The sequence below is a fragment of the Pongo pygmaeus genome, chromosome 8, assembly GCF_028885625.2.
Source record: "Pongo pygmaeus isolate AG05252 chromosome 8, NHGRI_mPonPyg2-v2.0_pri, whole genome shotgun sequence".
In the NCBI taxonomy this organism is placed as follows: domain Eukaryota; kingdom Metazoa; phylum Chordata; class Mammalia; order Primates; family Hominidae; genus Pongo; species Pongo pygmaeus.
Window position 1 is genome coordinate 22,372,936 of NC_072381.2, and position 8,875 is coordinate 22,381,810.

At 37.5% G+C, this 8,875-nt stretch overlaps 1 non-coding gene across 1 annotated transcript; it reads right to left on the reverse strand.

The window, feature by feature from the left end:
• Nucleotides 1–8,207: 8,207 nt before the first annotated feature.
• TRNAN-GUU (transfer RNA asparagine (anticodon GUU)) lies at nt 8,208–8,281 on the reverse strand. The gene has a single exon. It is a non-coding gene; the product is annotated as a tRNA-Asn (tRNA).
• Nucleotides 8,282–8,875: the final 594 nt, after the last annotated feature.

Here is an 8,875-nt window from a genome sequence, read left to right on the forward strand (position 1 = left end):
GGAAGTCCTTAAAGAGCCCGTTATTGAAGGCTTACAAGACAGTAATGAAATAGCTATTGGAGTCTGAAGGAAAGGGGACATATTAAAATTATTAACAGGAGGTACAAACCCCACAGAAGACAGTGGTGAAACTGTCATCTGCAGGAACGCGGACAACAGAAAACATACATAAGGAACTGATAGTTCTGGCTGAGGATATTTACAGGCACACTGCTGAAAGTACTAATTGTTTTTATTTCGCTTTGTTTTTGTTTTTAGCTGCCTATGAAAAGTCCATGAGGAGTAGAATAGAAAAACAAGAGAAATGTACAGTTTTAAAGCAAAATTTAGGGGAAATATAAAGGAATCAGGATTTGGTTTGGTACCCCTTTGTGCGATGACCCTCTATTGAAAGTTGTGTGATGTTTTCATTGTGAATAGAGTGGGAATATAAATTTTTGGAAGGAAGACCACAGAGGTGAAGAGCCACATCCTATCAAGGGTACATACCATCAACATGACTTATCACTGTTGATGTTGATCTTGATCACCTGGCTGAGGTAGTACTTGTCAGATTTCTTCACTTAAAGTTACTCTTTTTCTCCTTTCCATACTGAACTCTTTGGAAGGAAGTCACTTAAGGAGTCAGGAGTTGTGCTTCTCTTCCTTGAGGGCTCACTTTTCTTTTCTTTCTTTCTTTTTTTTTTTTTTTTTTTTTTTTTTTTTTATCATAGAGACAGGGTCTATGTTGCCCAGGCCAGTCTTGAAGTCCTGGCGTCAACTGATCCTCCCGCCTTGGCCTCCCAAAGTGCTGGAACTACAGGTGTGAGCCACTGGGCCTGGCCTTCAACTTTCTTTTTAATTAGATGTGCTTAAATCTGTTTCTGGGTTCTGAATTGTTTCCATTGGTCTGCTTATCTATCCTTGCTTCAATATCACACTGTCTTATATAAGGGGGAAAATCCCCTCAAAATAATTTATGTTTTCATTTTTAATTGTGATAAAATATACATAACATAAAATGTACATCTTAGCCATTTTTAAGTGTAGAGTTCAGTAGAATCAGTACATTCATGCTGTTGTACAACCAGTTGCTGGAATTCTTTTGATAATACAAAACTGAAACTCTATACTCATTTAAAAACAGCTCTCTATTTCTCCCTTCCCCCAGCCACTGGCAACCACCATTCTACTTTCTATCACTACGAATTTAACTATTCTATGTACCTGATACAAGCAGAATTATAGAATTCATACAAATCATCAATTTGTCTTTTGTGAGTGATATATTTCACGTAAGCATAACATCTTCAAGATTCCTCCGTGTTGTAGCATTGTCAGAATTTCCCTCCTATTAAGGCTGAATAATGTTCCATTGTGTGTGTGTGTGTTTATCACATTTTGTTTATTCATTCATCATTTACTAAGTTTCTATGGACACCTGGGTTGCTTCTACCTTGTGGGTATTGTGAATAACGCTGCTATGAACATGAGTGTACAAATATCTCTTCAAGATTCTGTCTTCAATTCCTTTGGGTATATGCTCAAAGGTGGAATTACTGAATCATGTGATAATTCTATTTTTAATTTTTTGAAGAATCACCTGCTGCTTTCCCATGGTAGCCGTATAATTTTAAGTTCCCATCAACAGTGCACAAAGGTTCCAATTTCCCCATATCCTCACCAGCACTTGTTATTTTATGTTTTTTTGGATAACAACCATACTAATGTGTGTGAGGTGGTATCTCACTGTAGTTTTGATTTGCATTTTCCTAGCGCTAATGATGTTGAGCATTTTTCATGTGCTTATTGGCCACTTGTACATCTTCTTACAGAAATGTCAACTCCAGCCCTTTGGCCATTTTTTAATTGGGCTGTTTAGTTTTTTATGGTTGTTGAATTGTAGGAGCTCCTTCCATATTCTAGATATTACATTTTTATCAGATACATAGTTTGTGAATATTTTCTCTCATCTTGGGAATTACCTTTCCACTCTTTTGATAGTATCCTTTGATGCACAGAAGTTTTAAATTTTGATGTAGTCTATTATCTATGTTTTCTTTTATTGCTTGTGTTTTTAGTGTCATATCTACTCAAACAAATACATAAATCATTGTCAAATCCAATGCCATGAAGCTTCCCCCTATATTTTAAGAGTTTTATAGTTGTAGGTCTTATATTGAGGTCTGCAATACATTTTGAGTTAATTTTTGCATATGGTATAAAACAATGATCCAACTTCATTCTTTTGTATGTGGATGTTCAGTTTTCGTACAACATTTGTTGAAAAGAATATCCTTTCCCTATTGAATAATCCCAGCACTTTTGTTGAAAGTCATTTTGTTGTATATTTAGGGATTTATTTCTGGGCTCTCTAGTCTTCCTCAATACAATTTGTGATGGTTAATCTTATGTATCAACTCAACTGAACCACAGGGTGCCCAGGTATTTGGTAAAACAGTATTCCTGGGTGTGTCTGTGAGGGTGTTTCTGGATGAGTTTACCATGTGAACTGGTAGATTGAGTAAACAGATTGCCCTCCCCAGTGTGGGCAGGACTTGTCCAGTCAGCTCAGATTCAAACTGGAACTAAACTATTGGCTCTCCTGGGTCTTCAGTTTGCCAACTGTAGATCTTGGACTTCTCAGCCTTTCTAATCACTCGAGCCAATTCCTTAAAGGAAATATATACGGTTCCTGTTTCTTTGGGGAACTCAAACAAATACATAAATTTTAAGGTAGAAAAACAGCATTCAAAATTGCATATAGAGTGTGAGTTCAGGTATTTTTATATTAGAAAAAAGTTAACAAATTAAAGCAATATATATTTGTTGTAGATAACTTGGGAGGTAAAGTGTAAGAAAGAAAAAAAATCAGATCCTCTCATTTTGATGTATTTCACTCACTATCAAGAAATATTTACAGATCACCTATGTAAGTAATTCAGTCTTATTACAAAATAGGATTATACTTTTTGGACAGTTTTGTATCCAGCGTTTGGTGCCTAATGCCACATTTTAACATTGCCCAAAGGCATTATTTCTGAAGAACACTATATAAATGTCTGTATAAATGCTTTTTATATATTCTAATGTCTAATGTCTAAACCACAGTTTATTTCACTATTTCCATTAGTGTTTGATATTATCTCTTGTTTACAGTTTCTCACTATTTTAAGTAAAGTTGCAATAAATATAATTGCACTGAAATTTTTATAGATACTTATTATTATAACCTTAGGCATATACCACTTTAATAATAACAACGAATAATTTTGTTTGAACAAAGAAAGTACAACTTTTCTTGAGATTCTTGTACACTGATCCTTTCTTGAATACCTTTCCTCAGCGGTATTTCTGGGCTTTCCACAACTTTAAATACAGCTTTTTTTGTATAGCTCTAGATTTTCCTCTTTTTTTTTCATAGTTTCAAAATGACAGGACATTGTTTTCCTCCAACAGAGAACTGTAGGTTAAAATTCTTAAGATTTTTGGTTATATTATTTGAGAAATTATTGAGTTCTCTTCTCCTGCAGCAACTTTGAAGATCTAGTCTCATCTTGGTTTTAAAATGTATGCTTTATTTCCAAAAATAAAATTGAGTTAATTTAAATGCCATAATCATTTCTAAAACGTTGTTTTTGTTTTGTATCTTTGATGGAAAGGGGTAAGAGTACTTTTTATTTGCTTATAGGCAAAATTAAACTCTTCAAGTAAATAGCAAATTTCTCATATTTCCTGCCTTAATACCACAAATTTTTTCTTACCAAGTCTATCATAGATGGCTAGGTCATAAGTGAGTAGGCATGGAAAATTGATTTCTAATTTCTATTATTTTTTCTAATCTTCATCTGTAAGTATTCCTCTGATAGGGTGTTAAGGATTGAATGTTTCTGTCCCCACCAAAACATATATTCTGAAGCCCTAATTCCCTATGTGATAGGAGCTGGAGATGGGGCTTTGGAGAAGTAATTAGCGTTACATGAGGTGATGAGGCTGTGGCTCTCATGATTGGATTAGTGTCCTTATGAGTAGAATATCAGAGAGCTAGACATTCCTTTCCCAGGTGCATGCACAAAAAAGGGGTCACGTAAGCACACAGCAAGATGGCAGCTTCCCACAGGCGAAGAGAAGAGTCAGCAGAATAAAACCTACCTTGCTGGCACCTTGATCTCGGACTTTTCAGCCTTTAGAACTGTGACAAATAAATTTTGTCTGTTGTTTAACCCACCTGGTCTGTGGTGGTTTTTTTTACTGTAGGCTGAGCAGAGCAGACTAAGACACAGGATTTAGTCGTACATTTATTTTTCAATACTGATCGATGACAAGTTAAAAATTCACATTTTGGGGATCAGGTGTTGGATCCATGTAATCACCAGAATGCATTTCTCTTTAAGAGTCCAGACTTCTGGCTTAACAAGATTGAAGATGGAAATGATTTTGGGGTAGCAATCCAGGATAAGGTGCTGGAGAGGGTGAATGCCGTCAAGACCAAAGTGGAAGCTTTCCAGACAACCATTTCCAAGTACTTCTCAGAATGTGGGGATGCTGTGGCCAAGGCCTCCAAGCAGACTCATGTAATGGATCACCGGGCCTTGGTGCACGAGCGAGATGAGGCAGCCTATGGGGAGCTCAGGGCCATGGTGCTGGACCTGAGGGCCTTCTATGCTGAGCTTTATCATATCATCAGCAGCAACCTGGAGAAAATTGTCAACCCAAAGGGTGAAAAGAAGCCATCTATGTACTGAACCCAGGACTAGAAGGAAAATAAATGATCTATATGTTGTGTGGATCTATATCCACACAACAACAACAAAAAAAATCACATTTTAACCTAATAATCTGTATGTTTAAAACTTATGTTTTGGTGACTGGTAAAAAAACATAAAGGGGCGTTCTGGGATGTTGATAATTGTTTACAAAGATGTGTTAACTTTGTAAAAATATATTCGGTTGTACTCAATAATTCGTGTACATTTCTGTAAGTATTTATGCTTAATCGAAAAGTTCCCTTTTCAATCATATTTCAAACAATTAAAATATTAAGATTTTTCTTAAAAATGTAGGCTTTAAAAATAACTTAAGATTTAAGTATTTAGTGTGATCTATAGACATAGTTTATTCTCACCCTATTCCTGTAAGCTCAACACTTAGTTTCAACATGTAAAAACATAAAATACACTGACATTACCAAAAGGGATCAACCCCAAGGACTTAAAATGAAATAATACAGTTGATAAAATTAACATTCTTACTTAATTAAAATTTTTCAAGTTCTTTAACTATTTTCTAGTTAAATGTATTATAGCTTATTCTACCCTCAATTCATTGCTGTTTTCAGTTGTAGCTATAAATTGAAGAACATTTTAGGCCCTGTGTCCATCAAAATTCAGAGAAATAAAAGTTCATATTTGCATTATTCATTATCATGTATTATTCATGCAGAAACAGAGCAGTTAGGTTTCTTCAGGCTTTTTTTTTCTAAACTTTGCATTGCATGACATCAGACACAAGTGTTAGAAATGAAAGCAGAGACACGTTAAACCATGTGGCTTCCTCCTAGCCTCCATTATTTTCTAAAGAAACACTTGCATTACAAAAATACTTTAAATGAATGACTTCTATGACTTTTGTGACAGATCTTTAATTTTTATCTATTATCTGTTTTGTCCTTTTCTGAATTAGATGAATAGTACGTTCTCTAATGAGTTTTTATTTTTAAATCACAGCAATTGGTTCACCTTTTATTATGTTACTTCAGTGAATTTCCCTCTGATTTTGTATACGCAGTTTAAGTATACAACTCTATTAGCAATATTAGGAACATATTTACATACTCAAATATACAACATAGCCTTTTAAATGCTATTCAGCCTTTAATTAAAGCTTTAAATGATCTTGACATATATCTGAGTTTGGCTGGTATTACAGAGCCCAGAAATTAAGGACAAAAAGATGCTCCTCAGAAATAGCATTTATTGCAACATCTACAACCATGACACATTGAAATTTTATAAGGCCAATGCATCCATAAATATTTATGCAATTCTTCCAAATTGTTGCCCACCTGCCTTTTTTTTTTTTTTCTTGAGACAGGGTCTCACTCTGTCACCCACGCTGGAGTGCAATGAAGTGATCACCATGCTGGGTTAATTTTTTATTTTGTGTAGAGATGGGGTCTCATTCTGTTGCCCAGGCTGGTCTCCAACTCCTGGGCTCAAGTAATCCTCCTGCCTTGGCCTCCTAAAGTGCTGAGACTACTGGTGTCAGCCACCCACACTGGGACCCACCTATCTTACCTGCCTGCAAGAGCCAAGGAAATGGCCTAAGCCCTTGTCCACATAATAACAGCAACTGCTTCTGCCTACATTAGAGGGGCGTTTTGCACTCAGTGCGGCACCTCCATTCCCATTTAATTCTCCTCCATTTTCTGGTCTCTAAATCATATTAATACCCAAAATAGGGTGAAATAGAATGTACTTAGAAATTTAAGATCAAATTTTAAACTGCCACCTAGGCCCCTGGTCAAGTACAAATTCTGGTACTATCTCACAAAAGTGTCCTGAAACAGGGGTCTACGTGGATGTCCCAATTCCCAAACATCAGCTTGGGGTCAAAGAATCCTTAGTCTCTAGACTCCATGGCCTGAATCTAACCTGAATCTGTCTCTTTCCAGATTTTGCCTGCCTCTCTCTCTCATCTTGCCTTCTGTACCTAAATGCTAACAAACTGTTTCCCTAAGACAGGTTCCCCAGGAAGACTTCCTGTTCACACACAGCTTTCATTTGAATAAAATTGAGCAGCCCAATGAATGCATAATTTAACAATGCCCTTTAGCACACCACAAATGTTGTGTTGGTTTTTATTTTACCCCCTTTACAAGACTTGGAGCAAAATATTAACGAAACTTCATAAAAACCAATTCAAGTATCATTTTGGTTTTAAATTAACTAATTAGGTAGCTGTAGTTTAGAGGAAGGAACTTCCAAGAAGGCAGTACATCAGGGAGGAGCTTGGGCTTGGGCCTGACTACCCAGGTTCCACACTCACTGTGACTTCCGGCAAATTACTCAGCTATTTACTCAGTCGCACTGTGCCTCAGTTGCCTCATCTGTACAACGGCAATAATAGGACCTGGAAGACTTATGAAGATTACATACATTTCTCCACGAAAGCACTCAATAAAATAAGCCTTTATTAATATGTCAACTGAGCTGAAATATAACGAATATAAAACAATATATCCACAGGAATAAGATATATTAGTTCTTACACTTTTCTTCAAAACTGTCTTTCAATTTTCTGTAGTCCAAGCCAAGACAATAATTATTATGATGAAACTATGATTATTTCTCAAAGTAATAAAATGAAACTATTTTGAGAGGGCTTTGCATTTGGCGAAATAAAAGGTGGAGGACGTTGAAAGTAGAAAGTTGAAGCAAAGTATGGTAGCAGCTTCACTTTTAATCTTTCTCATCATTCTTTGTTTTCAGGTTTAACAGTCATACTATTGTAAAAGAGGTTTTCTCCGTTTCTGCATTGATGGGAAGTGTTGCAGGCTTATTCTATTCTCTACTAAATTCAAGCGTTTTCGTAGAAAAAGTAAAATATAATATATATTCTTACAACATTGTCCACACGAAAGATTTACTACACAAAAATTATTTCTGAAGGCATTAATACCAGGAACAATTAATGTTTAAGTCGCAAACGGAGATGTTTACGCTGACAGGGAACAGACAACAGGGCGGCCATGCTTCAACAAAATGTAAGAGTTTTCAGTTTGCAGCTTGAACTTGACACTGTTGAAATGCGTGGCTTTCGGTGGCCCCGTTACACTTCACGCGTCACGAAGCCGAGCAAGACCAGCCCGGGCCGCGTTCCCCGTGTACGCGCGGGCCTCCGGGGACGCGCAGAGCTGGAGCGGCGGGCGCGCGCGGCAAACGGGCCCGCGCGGCCTCTGCGCGTCCCCGCTCCAGCACCCTGGCGAGGCCTAGACCGCCGTGACGACCCCGGGGAAGGGCTGGCCGCGCTCACCTGTAGCCGGGAGAGGACAGCGGGGGAGAGGAGGCCGCTCTGCATGGGCCGAAAGCGAAGGGCTCGCTGGCTGGCCGCGCAGTGTGGGTCGGTGGTTTCTTTGCTTGATCCCTGGAAATCCACCCCTTCTTAGCCCGGAGGCCTGAACTCGATTTCTGCAAAACTTCCCGCAACCATCTCGTAAAACGAAAGCGCGTCCCTGGGTGGGCTCGAACCACCAACCTTTCGGTTAACAGCCGAACGCGCTAACCGATTGCGCCACAGAGACTCCCATGTTGGCCGCTACTTTTGCCTCGGCCTTTATGAAGAATAATAAAGGCAGTGTGTGGCTGTTTCTGCTTTCTGATTGGTACTATCAGAACCAAAATGTTTTACTTCACGTTTCCAACCGTCTTAATTCTATTTTCCACCTTTTAAGCATATCGAAAAATTATACAACAAAATCAAGCGGCATTGCAGAATGCAAAATGTATTAAAATACTGTTGCTCCCCCCGCGCCAACTCCCATTTGGGACGTTGTATTTCAGGAAAATAACTATTTCTTCTTAGTTTTCTTTTATAAGAAAATCAAAGCTTTCATTTTGTGAGCTGAGAAACTTTCCCTTTGTTTCAAACAATTTGCCCAGTGCTTCGTTCCCTCATCTCTCGTGATTTACTTGTGTAGTATTCCCAAGGTCATCTGAATTTTATTTATTTGGCTGCTTTATTTTTATATTCAGGTATTACTAAGTGCATAGATGAAATCCCTATTTGTTTTGTACTAAATACAGTACAATGATTTCACACTAACATTTTGTTACTGGGAAGAAACATCAGGGAAAAAAACTACAGGAACATTTCTTAGTTCCAGTGCGTTGTAGTT